Below are 15,540 nucleotides of genomic sequence, written 5' to 3' on the forward strand. Positions count from 1 at the left end.
CACACCACTAACGTGGTGTATTTAGTGGAATGTGACTGTGGTCTGGCATACATTGGAAGAACAACAAGATCCTTGAAAACACGAATTGCTGAACATTTGAGGAACATTAAAAAAGGTTTACAGACCCACCATTTGTCGGAACATTTTAGAACAACACATCAATGTTCCACTGAACATATAAAAAGATTTGTGGGGAATAAACATATTAGACCAAGTTGGAGAGATAGGAATGTAGAAAGAAATTCAGCAATGGAAGAAATGAAGTTGATATACAGACTAAAAACCCTGTCTCCTAATGGTCTAAACCAAGATTTTGAATTTAAGTGGTTCCTGTAAAAAGGTCCCCCAAGAATCTTTTTCATTTTTTTTTTTTTTATAAAATACAGGTCCAATACCCTTTTAATTGTTCTAGTACACTGTTTCCAAGTTTTTATTGTATCTATTAATTTATGTATATTTTATCTTTTTATGTGAAATATACAATTTATCTATTTATGGGAAATATACATCTTTTCTTCTGAAAAGCAATTCGATGTGCAATAATTTTTCTCTCCATTAATAATTTTAAATATCATCTGTAGTGCATTTTATGATTACTTTTAAATATTCTCAGTAATGCACTTAGTACAGTCCTTTATAACCCATTTAGAAATTTACTACTCATTGGAAGATTTTTTGTGTTTATATTATTTATTTCAGAAGTTATCATCATAGAGAAGTCCTGGGAATAAAAAGAAACCGTGGAAAGAGAGAGAGGAAAGAAGGGAAAAAGGGGAAAGGGAAAGGAAAGAAAAAAGAGAAAGGAGGGAAAAGGGAAAAGGAAAAAAAAATTATATATATTTTTTTTTCTAAAACTACAGAATGACATCACTTCCAGTGAAAGTAGAACTACAAAGTGACGTCACTTCCGGTCACGGACGGGCCATGCTATAACAACATCGTTGGTTTCTTCTGAGAGGATGGATTGAGTTAGCAGAGGATATACCTCATTGGGACTTTAATACGTTTAGCCACCATATGAGTTTTTTCACAAAGAGGATGTAGAAACTTGACGGACCACAACTTCCTGTTTCTGGCCAGACAGGAACAGGAAGTGACAAACAATCAGGCTATTTAAAGCCACATTTTAGAATGGAGCCTCCATGCCTTGAAAAAGGGACAAGGGAGCCCCGAAACGCATTGGCAACCAGGAGGAAAAAGAGGACTGTGGACCAGGACGGCTAAAGCAGTGGCAGAGGACTAAGGTGATCCGGACCACCGGTCTTCAAAATACTAACACCAATGCCCGTTTAAACTGATTATCTGGTAAAGCAGCCACCCTGGCAAAGTTTTATTCATTTATTTTACCATTGTCTTTATTATAATAAAATGTGCATGTTTTGATATCTATGACACTGGTCGGTTCATTGACATGCTAATTATAACCACATAGGAGTGGTATATATGTAATTTTAAGTGATTTATTTTCAAGACTTGTCTATCAGTTTCAAAGGTAGCGCCTAGTGACTACATTCACACCACAATTCATATGCTTTAACACTAAGGTCTGGGGTAGACCTAGAACATTCTCATAGGCTGCTCTCCTTATGTTAGTGTAGCGCAGCTGTGCATCCCGAAACATATCCAACTATAATTCACAAACACAGAAAATATTTTTTTATTTTGTTTGAAGTGTACTTTGGGGGTTACACCACCCTTTAACGGACAAGCCAGCCGGCCCTTTACTAATGAGACACAGGCGCACGCTTGGCGCTGCTCCTTTGTTGATGCACATGCAGCCACAGTGCACACAATTCACAAACACAGAAAATATATATTTTTTTTGTTTGGAGTGTACTTTGGGGGTTACAGCACCCTTTAACGGACAAGCCAGCCAGCCCTTTACCAATGGGACACAGGCGCACGCTTGGCGCTGCTCCTTTGTTGATGCACGTGCAGCCACAGTGCACACAATTCACAAACACAGAAAAAATATTATTTTTTTTGCACTTGGGGGGAGCACCCCTGATGGACAGAGCACCCCCTGGACAACAATACAGCACCCCTTTAGGACTGGGACACGGCACATGACTTTGGAGTGGACACAGCCCCTATGGACAACTGACTGCACAACACAGTCCAGCCAGCCCCTATGGACTTTGGAGGGGTGGACACAGCCCCTATGGACAACAGCAGGGCAGCACAGCACAACACTACACTGCACTACACTATACAGCCCAGCCAGCCCTAACTCCCACCCTCCCTCTTCACTGTCCACAGCCGAGTGAGAAAATGGCGCCGACGCGGGTAAATTATATAGAATCCAAACCCCGCGAGACCCGGAAGGCGGGATGATGACGTTTTGCCTCAATTTCAGATCCGAGTCAGGCGGGAAAAGTCTAGCCTGACTCGGATCGGGGGTGCTCGGGGGGATTCGGATTTCAGAAATCCGAACCCGCTCACCCCTAATTAAAACATTGGTACATCAAGCACCATTGGATGCAAACGCAGTGCTTGCGGTTGCTTTACCCTACCGCAAGCTTTGCAAGGAAATCAGTGTAAAAAAAATGGCAAGTGACATGCACTATGACGCTGCCTGTTAATTATGCACGCCTCTGAAATGGCGTTGAAACACCTAGGCATGCCTGCATTCGCATCTCCAACCCCCCGTTATTACTGGACTGCCCCTGTTACCACCCACAAACGGCCTCTCCTGTCATTCTACACTGGGCAGGCTTTGCTGGGCGAGCAAGAGGGTTTTGAATGCACTGTGTAGTTGGCGCATGCGCAGTAACAGGCGTGCGCATACGCAGACCATCGGGCCGTTTGCGAATGCACAGCGCTAGCGGGCGGCTCTGAATCAGGCCCAATGTGTGCCCCAGCTCCCACTGCGCATGCATGTTGGAGGTCGAACAGAGTGCTCCACAGTGGGGCACCATGTGCCCCTTAGCCAGGGGCAAATCTAAGAGAGTGGGATATAATCAATGTGATGAATTTTCCCCTGCACAGCCAGAGGAGTCTGCTGCCAGCAGCCTCCCTTGTCCCACCGCAGCCTAGCACACAGCAGCATATGCTGGGTTGGGGAAACACAGAGTGCCGCCGCTGACAAGTAAAGTGGGGTGGCGCAAGGATGACCTGGGCCCCTGAAGAGTGTGGGCTTTGGCAATTAGTACCCGCTCCCTCCCCCTCTCGATACTGTGTTTCTTTATGAGGTTGGCTAATATGTGGATATAATGTTACTTAATTGTTTACATACAGTATCAATATTTCTTATGCAGGCATCTTATTAATCAATCATGATCTTGCGGAGAGCAGATGCTGACACTACGTCCCCTCTTCCTAGGCAACTCCTATGCACTCCAGGTTTGTTTGCCGGACCAAATCAAATGCAGGAACATGTTCAAGAGATTCCCAGGAATTGACTTCCATTTTAAAACCTTTCCATTTTATCGAAAGGTAAAGTTTTTTTTATTTGAGTTTGGATTACAGAATAAGTTCAATTATGTATTCCTCATGACCAAGATCATTAACTGGTAGAATTGGGGAACAGTGGTTGAAGGGGCAGTCCCTTGAGAGAAATGAAAGATGGGATGAACTTTTCTCTTTGAATAAGGTCATTTAAATTTCACAGTAACTGCATTTGGTATCTTGAGTGATAGTACCAATTAACTTATAAGAAAATTTTGGAGGGGCCTGAGACAAATTGAATTCTTTGTTGTTATCCATATCTTGTCACTCGTCGAGAACTGTGGAGCTGTTGCACATTTTCTATCTCTTTATTTTGTATAGCTATGGAGAGACAAAGGGAGGTGAGTTGGGGTGTGAAAAGACACTGGAGTGCGGGAGGGGTCAGACTGAGGCTGTGGATAAGCACAAGGGGGGGGTGCTGGGACTAATCAAAGATGGGGTGGGAAGAGACTGTTGGAGCGACACAGTGGAGAAGAGGCTGGAAATTTTCAACAACTTTCAAGTTTAGAAGGAAAAGGTGGATGTGGATCGAAATATCTACAGTAAAAAGGTAGACAAAGTCTAGATAGACAAAAGACGTTAGACAGTCAATAGGTTGACAGGGACAAAAAGTCGACAGGGACAAAATGTCGACTCACTATAGGTCAACATGTAAGAAGGTCAACAGGTACAAATGGTCGACATGGTCAAAAGGTTGACATGAAAATGGTCTACACAAAATTTGGCGACACATTTTTTTGTTTTTCTAACCCTAACCTTCACCCTAACCCTCCCCTTGGTGCCTAACCCTTCCTCCTGGTGCCTAACCCTAAGCGTTGTAGTAGGAGCCTGACCCTAACCATCCCTTCTAGTGCCTAACCACAACCCTCCGGTAAGTGCCTAACCCTCCCTCCTGGTGCCTAACCCTAACGATCGGGGTATGTGCCTAACCATTGGGGTAAATGCCTAACCATTGAGGTAAGTGCCTAACCCTCCGGTAAGTGCCTAACCCTAACAAAACCGAAAAAATAATGTGTCGACCATTTTCATGTCGACCTTTTGGCCCTGTCGACTATTTGTACATGTCAACCCATTGACTGTCTAACATATGGTGTCTATATAGATATTGTCTACCTTTTTACTGTAGATCTTTAGACTGGATCCCGAAAAGGCTGGGGCACAATAATCTTCATTAAGACACCAATTAAAAAAAAAAAACTTACTACCTCTGTTGTATGATTGCCTGCTCAGAGAAACCACCATATAGGTAAGAAAATACTCAAGCCGACTGACCTATACCAAGTAGGGAGTGAAGGAGGGACCCAAAGAAAATTCAGTGTATCAGACCAAAAGATTTCTGTTGGCAGCCCTGCTGCTGTCCAGGGACAGTTATGCTCATCTCCAGCCTCCTCCACTGCCAGCAACAGCTCTCCCAGTAGTGGTGCAGCAGCTTCTGCTGGCAGGGGCGTAGGGAGGGCGGTTTCGCCAGAGCACTAGCTCCGGGTGCCAAAGTCACCAGAGGGCGCCACGCTGGTTGAAGTCGGACTTCAGTAGCAGCTGTCACACAGCTGACAGCCTGCCGGGTCCATGTTCTGCTGTGTTGTTTAGCCTGCCGGGTGCAGTGTTCGTGTGTGTGATGTCAGGACATCACATGCACTAGCGTATGATGTCAGTGTCACACATATGGAGAGAGGAGCTGGGATGCAAAAGAAGAAAAGAAGAAAAGAAAAGAGGTGCATACTGGGTGTCCAGCTGTGCCTGCCTGCTATTAATATTACATATTAATATTATATATACATATTTGGTAGGTAGCTGCCTGCTATATATATATCTATATATATATATATATATATATATATATATATATATATATATATACATATATAGTTCATCAAAACAGGCAGCACTCCACGGATTCAATAATCAGGCACAAGCTTGCTCATTGCATGCAACGTTTCAGATGCTTTATAGCATCTTTCATCAAGGCCTTGATGGAGTGCTGCCTGTTTTGATGAACTGTCTATGGAGTCCCTGCATCAGGTTGGGGTCTTGGGGGGAAAAAACATCCAGGTGGCTGGATTTTATATATGGAGTGCCGATCACTAAATTGTATATATACTGTATATATATATTAACGGTGTGCACCGGCCACTTTTCGTGTTTTGGTTTTGGATCTGGATCTTTCTTCGTGTTTTGGATCTGGATTGGTTTTGCCAAAACCACCCTTCCGTGTTTTGGGTTCTGGGTTTTGTGTTTTGGATCTGTATTTTTTTTAAAAAAAGCATAAAAACAGCTAAAATCACAGAATGTGTGGGTTTTTCTGCTCCTATGCTATTATTAACCTCAATAACCTTAATTTCCACTCATTTCCAGTCTATTCTGAACACCTCACACCTCACAATAGTGTTTTTATGTCCAAAAGGTTGCACCGAGGTAGCTGGATGACTATGCTAAGCGACACGAGTGGGCGGCACAAACACATGGCCCATCTAGGAGTGACACTGCAGTGGCAGACAGGATGGCAGTTTGAAAAACTAGGCCCCAAACAGTACATACTGCAAAGAAAAAAAAGAGGTGCAAGATGGAATTGTCCTTGGGCCCTCCCACCCACCCTTATGTTGTATAAATAGGACATGCACACTTTAACAAACCAATCATTTCAGCGCCAGGGTCTGCCACATGACTGTGGCTGAAATGATTGGTTCGTTTGGGCCCCCACAAAACAAGCTGGCAATTAATCTGTCCCTGCACAAACTGGCTCTACGGAGGCAAGATGTCGTCCTCATCCTCCTCATCCACCGATTCCTCACCCTCTTCAGTGTTGTGTACATCCTCATCCTCACAGAGTATTAACTCGTCCCCGCTGGAATCCACAACTACAGGTCCCTCTGTACGTTCAGGAGGCTGGTCTCCCTGGAAGAGTTGATAATTCATTTTATGAACATCATCTTCTCCACATTTTGTGGAAGCAACCTCCTACGCCTTTCGCTGACAAGGTTCCCGGCTGCACTAAACACTCTTTCGGAGTACACACTGGAGGGGGGGCAACTCAGGTAAAAGAGAGCCAGTTTGTACAGGGACCTCCAAATTGCTTCTTTTTCCTGCCAGTACAGGTAAGGACTGTCTGACATGCCTACTTGGATGTTGTCACCGATGTAATCCTTTAACAGACAGATGCACGCTTGCTGCTCCTGCTTTGAGGATGCAAGTGTGGCTACAGCCCACACAATTCACAAAGACAGAAAAAAAATATATATTTTTATTGTTTGTGGAGCGCACTTTGAGGGTTACACCACCCTTTAACAGACAGACGCACGCTTGTCGCTGCTGCTTTAAGGATGCAGGTGCGGCTACAGCCCACACATTTCACAAAGACAGAAAAAAAAATAAGAATTTTTTAATTGTTTGTGGAGCGCACTTTGAGGGTTACACCACCCTTTAACAGACAGACGCACGCTTGTCGCTGCTGCTTTGAGGATGCAGGTGGAATCTAGACGGGATTTGGAACCGGGGACACACTACCTCTATCAATTGTCTATATCCCACTGCACTAATGGAGGATACCGGACCCACATCTAACACCAACATAGCAGTCAAGGCCTCAGTTATACGTTTTGCTTCAGGATGACTGCTGTCGTACTTCATCCTCATCGCTAGGGACTGTTGGAGGGTCAATTGTTTAGTAAAAGTAGTGGTGTTCCTACTTCCTCTCTGGGATGATGAACAACTCCCAGCAGTAGCAACAGCACTAGGAGGAAGTGGTTCTTGATCTTTCCCTATTTTATTTTTATCAGAGAAAGTTTGGTAACCATTTATGTTATATATTGATATATACGTGCGGCTAAAGCGCACACAAACACAGAAAATATATTTTTTATTTTTGCTGGAGAGTAGTGCACTTTGTGGGTTACACCACCCTTTAAGAAATGAGCCAGCCGGCTCTTTACTTATGGGACACAGGCGCACGCTTGGCACTACTTTGTTGATGCACGTGCGGCTACTGCGCACACAATTCACAAACACAGAAAATATTTTGTTATTTGGTTTGGAGTGTACTTTGGGGGTTACAGCACCCTTTAACGGTCAAGCCAGCAGGCCCTTTACTTATGACACAGGCGCACGCTTGGCACTACTTTGTTGATGCATGTGCGGCTACTGCGCACACAATTCACAAACACAGAAAAATTTTTTTATTTGGTTTGGACTGGAGTGTACTTTGGGGGTTACAGCACCCTTTAACGGTCAAGCCAGCCGGCCCTTTACTTATGACACAGGCGCACGCTTGGCACTACTTTGTTGATGCACGTGCGGCTACTGCGCACACAATTCACAAACACAGAAAATATTTTTTTTTTTGGTTTGGAGTGTACTTTGGGGGTTATAGCACCCTTTAACGGTCAAGCCAGCCGGCCCTTTACTTATGACACAGGCGCACGCTTGGCACTACTTTGTTGATGCACGTGCGGCTACTGCGCACACAATTCACAAACACAGAAAAAATATTTTGTTAGTTGGTTTGTAGTGTACTTTGGGGGTTACAGCACCCTTTAACGGTCAAGCCAGTCGGCCCTTTACTTATGACACAGGCGCACGCTTGGCACTACTTTGTTGATGCACGTGCGGCTACTGCGCACACAATTCACAAACACAGAAAACATTTTTTTTTTTGGTTTGGAGTGTACTTTGGGGGTTACAGCACCCTTTAACGGTCAAGCCAGCCGGCCCTTTACTTATGACACAGGCGCACGCTTGGCACTACTTTGTTGATGCACGTGCGGCTACTGCGCACACAATTCACAAACACAGAAAAAATATTTTGTTAGTTGGTTTGTAGTGTACTTTGGGGGTTACAGCACCCTTTAACGGTCAAGCCAGCCGGCCCTTTACTTATGACACAGGCGCATGCTTGGCACTACTATGTTGATGCACGTGTGGCTACTGCGCACACAATTCACAAACACAGAAAAAATAATTTTTTTTTAGCACTTGGGGGGAGCACCCCAGATGGACAGAGCACCCCCTGGACAACACTACAGCACCCCTTTAGGACTGGGACACTGCACAGGACTTTGGAGTGGACACAGCCCCTATGGAGAACTGACTGCACAACACAGTCCAGCCAGCCCCTATGGACTTTGAAGTAGTGGACACAGCCCCTATTAACAGCAGTACAGCACAACACAGCCAGCCCCTATGGTCTTTGAAGTAGTGGACACAGCCCCTATGGACAACAGCAGCACAGCGCAGCACAGCACAGCACAACACTACTCTGCACTACACTACACTACACTACACAGCCCAGCCAGCCCTAACTCCCACCCTCCCTCTTCACTGTCCACAGCCGAGTGAGAACATGGCGCCGACGCGGGTATCTTATATAGGATCCAAAACCCGCGAGACCCGGAAGGCGGGATGATGACGTTTTGCCTCGATTTCAGATCAGAGTCCGGTGGGAAAAGTCGAGCCTGACTCGGATCGGCCTCGGATCGGGGGGGCTCGGGGGGTTCGGATTTCAGAAATCCGAACCCGCTCACCCCTAATATATATACATATATATATATATATACATATATATATATATATATAGTATGTACACAGTGGGTAAAATAAGTATTGAACACATCAACATTTTTCTCAGTAAATATATTTGTAATGGGGCAATTGTAATGAAACGTTCACCAAATGTCAGCAACAACCTATGCAATCCTCACATGCAAAGAAATCAAACCATAGATGTTCATAAATTAAGGTATGTGTAGTATGTGAAATGACACAGGGATAAAGTATTGAACACATGAAGAAAGGGTGGTGCAAAAAGGCATGGAAAGCCAGACACTATCAGTAATTACAAAGCAATCCTGCCCCTTGTCAGTGCAAATTAATATAAGCTGGTTCAATCCCAACTGATGGCCTATAAAAAGGTGTCTCATTACCAAGGTGTCACAGAAGAAACATCTCATGATGGGTAAAAGCAAAGAGCTCTCTCAAGACCTACGCAACCTTATTGTTGCAAAATATATGTATATATAGTACTATGCACAACAATTATACTATGAGGAGCATGCAGGCTGAAGAGAAGAAGGTAAGTTGGAGGGGGCAGGGGAAGGGGTTGGCTGGAGTGACAGGGGACTGAAAAGGAAAAGGGCTAGTGTGACGGGGCTGGTGTGACGATTTGGGATAGATCCCCTTCAGTAAATGTACCCAGATGTCATCAGTTACTATCCATCTGGACATCGATCAGGAATAGTAACCTCTGGCGAGCAAAGCAGAGCGAGCTGCCATGCCTAAAGCATGGCAAGAGAAGCAAGCCTGCTAGGGTACAATTTTCTAAAGTGACAGCTTTTTAATGGCATTGAATCGCAATTCCGCCCTCACTCCACATCATGTCCAGGTACTGAAGGTGATTTATACACAACCCTGGTGTGAATGGGGGCTGAAGTGACAGGGACTGGTGTGACATTGGGCAGGAGGATGGAGGGAAGGGGCAGGAGGCTGAAAACTCTTGGCAGGAAGCTGGAGAGACACAGGGGGCATGAGTCTGGTTGAAGCTCTTTTGTATGATGATAACATTGGTTACATTCCTACACAAACAGGCATCTTCCGGACTATGTGATTTCCTACATGAAGACTGAAGAATGAGTACCGACTGAAGATACTGTCTGCCCAGGGAGGATCAATTTGTTTAGAGGATCCCCATTGCAGAGAAACCACCATATAGGTAAGATGTTTTTTATTAAGTACACACAAAATTGGATTTTATTAGTGGAATTACTTAGTGGGTTGAAATATATCTAACCCACTATGTCCCAGTTCGATGCTGCCCCTAATGTTTATTGTTATATCCCTTTAAATTTAACTCTGCATGCTGGACACGCCTCCTCCCTGGCACACTTAGGGTGGTGGGGCACCAAAGCACGCACATGCTCCTGCACCCTGGCCACACACTACTCGGGATGCTGGCAGCGGAGGCTGGAGACGAGCAGCACTGGTCACCACGCTATCCGAGAGAAGCTCCAGAGTTTGCTCCTGCTGCAGGAGTGCAGGTAGGACATATGGTGCATACACACGGTCAGATAGTGAATACACATGGTCAAAATCATTCAATCATTCATATCTGGAAGAAAATCTGACATGTGAGCCTGCAACGATGAACAATGCAAGTTCCTGCATGTCAGATAACGATATCTGACATCTGATGTGTATGCAGTCAGATTTGGATGATTTAATTCATTTTAATACTGTCTAAAATCGTTCAAATCATTCATCGTTCATCTGACAGATCTGACCGTGTGTATGCACCAATATATGAATAAGGGACACTACTATGTTGTGTAATGTGAATCAAGATTGTGCTACTGTGTGGCGTAATTTGAAATGGAAAATACTATTGTGTGGCCCTGCCCCCTTTCTTTTGAGACCACGCCACTTTTTCGGCAAGATGTCCCTTTATTGAAAAAGCACCGAGGGGGGGGCAGTGAGTTCCACCACTTCTCCAGGGCCACTTTAAGCACTGTCTGTAGGGTTAATTATTAATACTGCTATCCAGTGCAGAAGGAGACCAATATGTACATATATGTCCAGGGCAGTGCTAGGTTCTTTGACTGCTCCCCCAGAATCCCATTTTGCTTACATGCTCTGGAATAGTGCCTACAGTACATATCTCCGACATATCGTGGGTACACACTGCCCGACGGGCAGCAGATACATTGGCTGATCAATTGATCGGCCAATGTATCTGTCAGTGTGTACCCAGCTTTAGGGGAACTTAGATACTCCAAATTCCAGTGATCTGTGAATACAGTCACTGGGTGCTGAGAACCTTTGCCTCAATTCCTTTAATATGCCAGGGTGATGGTAAGAATTTCCCTGTCACCGATAGAGTAAATTCGTTGAGAAACTGTAAGACTGTTAGAGACATAAGCAATATGGATGTAAAATGTGCTTCATGCCTTTGAGCTGATAAAACACAGCACCAACAGCTGTTTCTGAGCATCCATGTCCAGAATGGATCTTGTGGTTCAGGGTAGTAGAGCCAACCGTCACCAATTTGATGCCTTAGGCAAGATTTTGGCTGGTGCCCCCTAGAACCACCGCTAGTTCCACCTCTGACCCAGCACACCTCTCCCAGCACAGCACCCATCACCGAGCAGCACAGATCACAGCATGAGCCAGCAACACCCATCACCCCTCACACATAGCAATCCTCATCCACAGAGCTGTAACTAGACATTTTGGTGCACTGTGAAAGAGCAAGAGAAGCAAAGTATTCCTGTAGTGGGGCACTCTCGGATTAATCGTATCAGACTCTGTGACCTCTAGTGACCATACAAAAATTATAAAATATACCTTTTACTTTGTCCTTTAAAATAAATGAGCGAAATGTATAAATTAAAAACTATACTAAATTAAGATTAAAATATGTGTCCTCCTCAATATTGTGTAGTGATCCTTCTATGTATCAATATTTAATAAATTCAGTAGTAACCCTTCTTCTCTGGGTATCTCCCAACCAATATCCTAGTTGGTTAATAATAGATCAGATCCCACTTTGAAGGCTGCTGTATTAATGCTCACATAGCATCTCATATGAATGCTTGAGAAAATTATGGCGCCAAACAGCGCTCAATATATTAACTCCTATCTTGTAAATATCATATTATGGGCTAATGGACTGTTGATCACATTCATAAATCATGGGTGAGTTTGAACATTGTGTGGTACTGATCCTGCTAGACCAACTATCTCTTCCTCATATTTAGGACTATAGCAATTACTGTATATCTGCTGTGCCATCCAGTAAGCTCACTTATCAGTGAGTGTTCCAGCAGTGTGATGTAACTGTGGGTCTGATTCAGAGCCGGACACTATTTGCGGACGGACATTCTGAAAAAGGGGCCGGATATTTAAATTAAGTGCTCGCTCTTTGCGGTCTGTTGACGCGGCCTCTGTTTTGAAAAAAACGCCCCCTGGCCGCTCGCACTATACGTCATCTCCGCTATTTATTAGATTAATCGAGTACATCGAACGGCGTCTGAACTGCTCGTTATTCTTGTGGTAGCATTTTCCTACCGCAATCATGCGAGCAGTTTAGGCTAAAAGACAACCAAGTGACGTGGTCAATGACGCTGCTTTGTTAATTATGCACACCCTTAAAACGCCAGTTTTGACCGTTTGGCACGCCTGCGTTCGGATCTCCACTCCCCGTTTTCAAACACCTTCCCCTGTTACCACCCACAAACGCCTCATCCTGTCACTCAAATTAGCAGGCATTCGCTATATTGCGAGCACACGATTTCTGACCGCACTGACTGGTTCGCGCATGCGTACTAAAACCCATACGCATGCGCAGATGTGCGAACATCGCTCGGAACGAACGAGCGGTCGCTTACGAGCGGCTCTGAATCAGGCCCTTCAGCAGGGCTAATCGAGGGTATCCAGAGTGATCCCCCATGTCAGACCATCTTTTTGGGGGTGTTAGGGTCATTTCCCCAAAAATCTGCAAAGTTTTTGCTGATTTCACTTTCGCCGGGTGCCGTTTTCGACGATTTCATATTGAATACGGGTATAAGCGGGGCCACGCGCAATACTTTTTCACCGGCAAAAGCTCCGATGTACGGCAAAAACTTCTACATGCATAGACGCCGAAGTTTACGTTTCATATTGAATACCCCTCATAGTGTATTAACTTCACCACACACTTCACCACACTCTTCTGTCATCCACCACAGTTGTTTTCCGTGGTCTTCCGGGTCTTTCGGTGTTGCTGAGCTCTCCGGTGCGTTTTTTCTTTTTAAGAATGTTCCAAACAGTTGATTTGGCCACACCTAATGTTTTTGCTATCTCTCTGATGGGTTTGTTTTGATTTTTCAGCCTAATGATGGCTTGCTTCACTGATAGTGACAGCTCTTTGGATCTCATATTGAGAGTCGACAGCAACTGATTCCAAATGCAAATGTCACACCTAGAATCAACTCCAGACCTTTTACCTGCTTAATATAACGAGGGGTATTTCACTTATATCTGCTGTGCCCTCCAATAAACTCACTTTCCTGTGAGTGTTCCAGCAGTGTAATATAACCTAGTTGGCAACAATGTATCCCTGCCTGTTCTGGCTGCCTAATTACGTATTCACTGCGCTCTGTTTACTGAGCTCTCATCTCCCACAGTGTATTTGCATACAGCTACTTCCTGGCACACTGCAGTATTCAGCAGCTTCTATCAAAACTCCCAGCTGCTGGTTGCCTTGTTATATCTATTAGGTGGGCTCTGATATATTGGGGCATCCATCAGACCACACAGTGTATTTTACTTCACCACATTAAACAGCATATTCCACATAAACAAACACATATTGACTGGAGACACAGTAATGAAGAAGCACAGGTCACGCTATGCATCGCATGCCTGTGTTATCCAACGCGCGTTTCACATTGTCAGCTTTATCAAAGGAGCAACCCGACCACCAGGTTACTACAGATTATATCCTGAAATCTCTCCAATCACCATTGAAGCCCGAGATTGGCATTAATTTGGGCCAATCGGATGCTATCCTCGGAGTTACTATTTGAGCCCATGATTGACATTACTTTGAACCAATAGGATGTGCCTGTCAGCGTTTCTATTGGTTATCGGAATTCCCATTGCAAAGTTATGGTAAAAACGCAGGGGAGGCATTGGAAGGAGAAGATAGAGGTACCTAAGTGCTAATATGTATTATGTCATCATATGTCTATGGTTGACATCTATTTATCAACATAAGTTAACATGATCTTTATTTAAATGATAATCAAAATATCAATAGAATGAATGCTTGCTCATAGGTGTCTACTATACATTATTATCTACATGATCATACTGTATCTAATGCCTATACTCAGACTGTCATGTGTAACTAGAAAATCCATATTGATAAATTATCCATCTAGGTGAACCCAAAATTAATGTGTATCAATATCTAGTTATTAATATAGATTTAATAAAAAGTAAGTGAAATATTGTTAATGTGAAATATAATATATTATTCTAATGTGAACATATGTATGGTCTATTAGTTATATAAATGTACTATTGTTAACATATATGCCCCTAACTAAGCCCAGCCTGCCTTCTTCACTAGACTAGATACCCTCCTCTCTAGTAAACTACAGGGCTCCCTTATTGTATCCGGTGATTTCAATGCAGTTCTAAACCCTTCTTTAGACAGATCTACCCAGAGGGCCACAGACTCGATAGGGCGGACCTCCGTAACTCTAAAGCACTCATTGGTCTCATGAAGTCCCAACTCCTTTATGACTCCTGGCGGGTACTAGAGCCCCTTACTCAAGACTATACCTTTCTCTCTTCTGTGCACAACTCCTATTCCCATATAGATATGATCCTGCTCAGCCATGACCTAGCCCTCCAACTTACGGATGTTCATATCTATCCCTTGATTTGGTCTGACCATGCCCTGTTTCAGCTGACCACTCCTACATTACTGAACATTCTCACCCAATGACCTGGCATTTTAATTATACTAATCTTCATTCTCGCGATGCGGTCACCTGTCTCACCTACCCTTCTTACAGATTATTTTCAATTAAACAACCTCCCAGGCACTTCTCCCTCCACAGAAATAAAGGATTTGCCCTCCAGCACACTGTAGCAAGATCAACAAAAAATACTTAAATCCTACATAATAATAGAGAGCCTTGACGATTGGCCAGGCGCTTATTCATATATTTGCAGATGTATGTAACTAATACCTTTGAATCTCTATTATTATGTAGGATTTAAGTATTCTTTGTTGATCTTGCTACAGTGTGCTGGAGGGCAAATCCTTTTTTTCTGTGTTCAGTGTAAACCCCGCCCTTTACAAGCACTTGTGCTAAGTCATTAAGCTGATCTGAGCAACCACCACACTTCTTTTGTTTGACTTCTCCCTCCACACTCTGGTTGGTTCATAAAGCTATTTTGAGGGATCCACCTATTATTCTCTAATTTTTCAGCCATTTTTTTTTGTGTTTGTTTAATTTGATTAAATTTTGAGATGATGATGTTATTTATTTGTTATGTCTACTATATACATCCCTAACGATAAGATTACCATTATCTGTATGACTAACTTGTTTTTCA

At 43.8% G+C, this 15,540-nt stretch overlaps 2 protein-coding genes across 3 annotated transcripts in view; one reads left to right on the top strand and one right to left on the bottom strand.

Annotated features, from left to right (window-relative positions):
• Positions 1-15,540, bottom strand: part of LOC148534644 (glycoprotein-N-acetylgalactosamine 3-beta-galactosyltransferase 1-like) — a 200,459-nt gene that overhangs the window by 161,048 nt on the left and 23,871 nt on the right. The gene's annotated exons all lie outside the window — the stretch shown is intronic.
• Positions 9,862-15,540, top strand: part of LOC148534645 (glycoprotein-N-acetylgalactosamine 3-beta-galactosyltransferase 1-like) — a 65,518-nt gene continuing 59,839 nt past the window's right edge. For both annotated transcript variants that reach the window (XM_088465923.1, XM_088465920.1), the window contains exon 1: positions 9,862-10,144. The gene's annotated coding sequence lies outside the window, so the exon portion shown is untranslated. The remainder of the gene's footprint in view (positions 10,145-15,540) is intronic.

This window comes from Taudactylus pleione, unplaced genomic scaffold (assembly GCF_031769625.1).
Source record: "Taudactylus pleione unplaced genomic scaffold, aTauple2 ptg000065l, whole genome shotgun sequence".
NCBI lineage: Eukaryota > Metazoa > Chordata > Amphibia > Anura > Myobatrachidae > Taudactylus > Taudactylus pleione.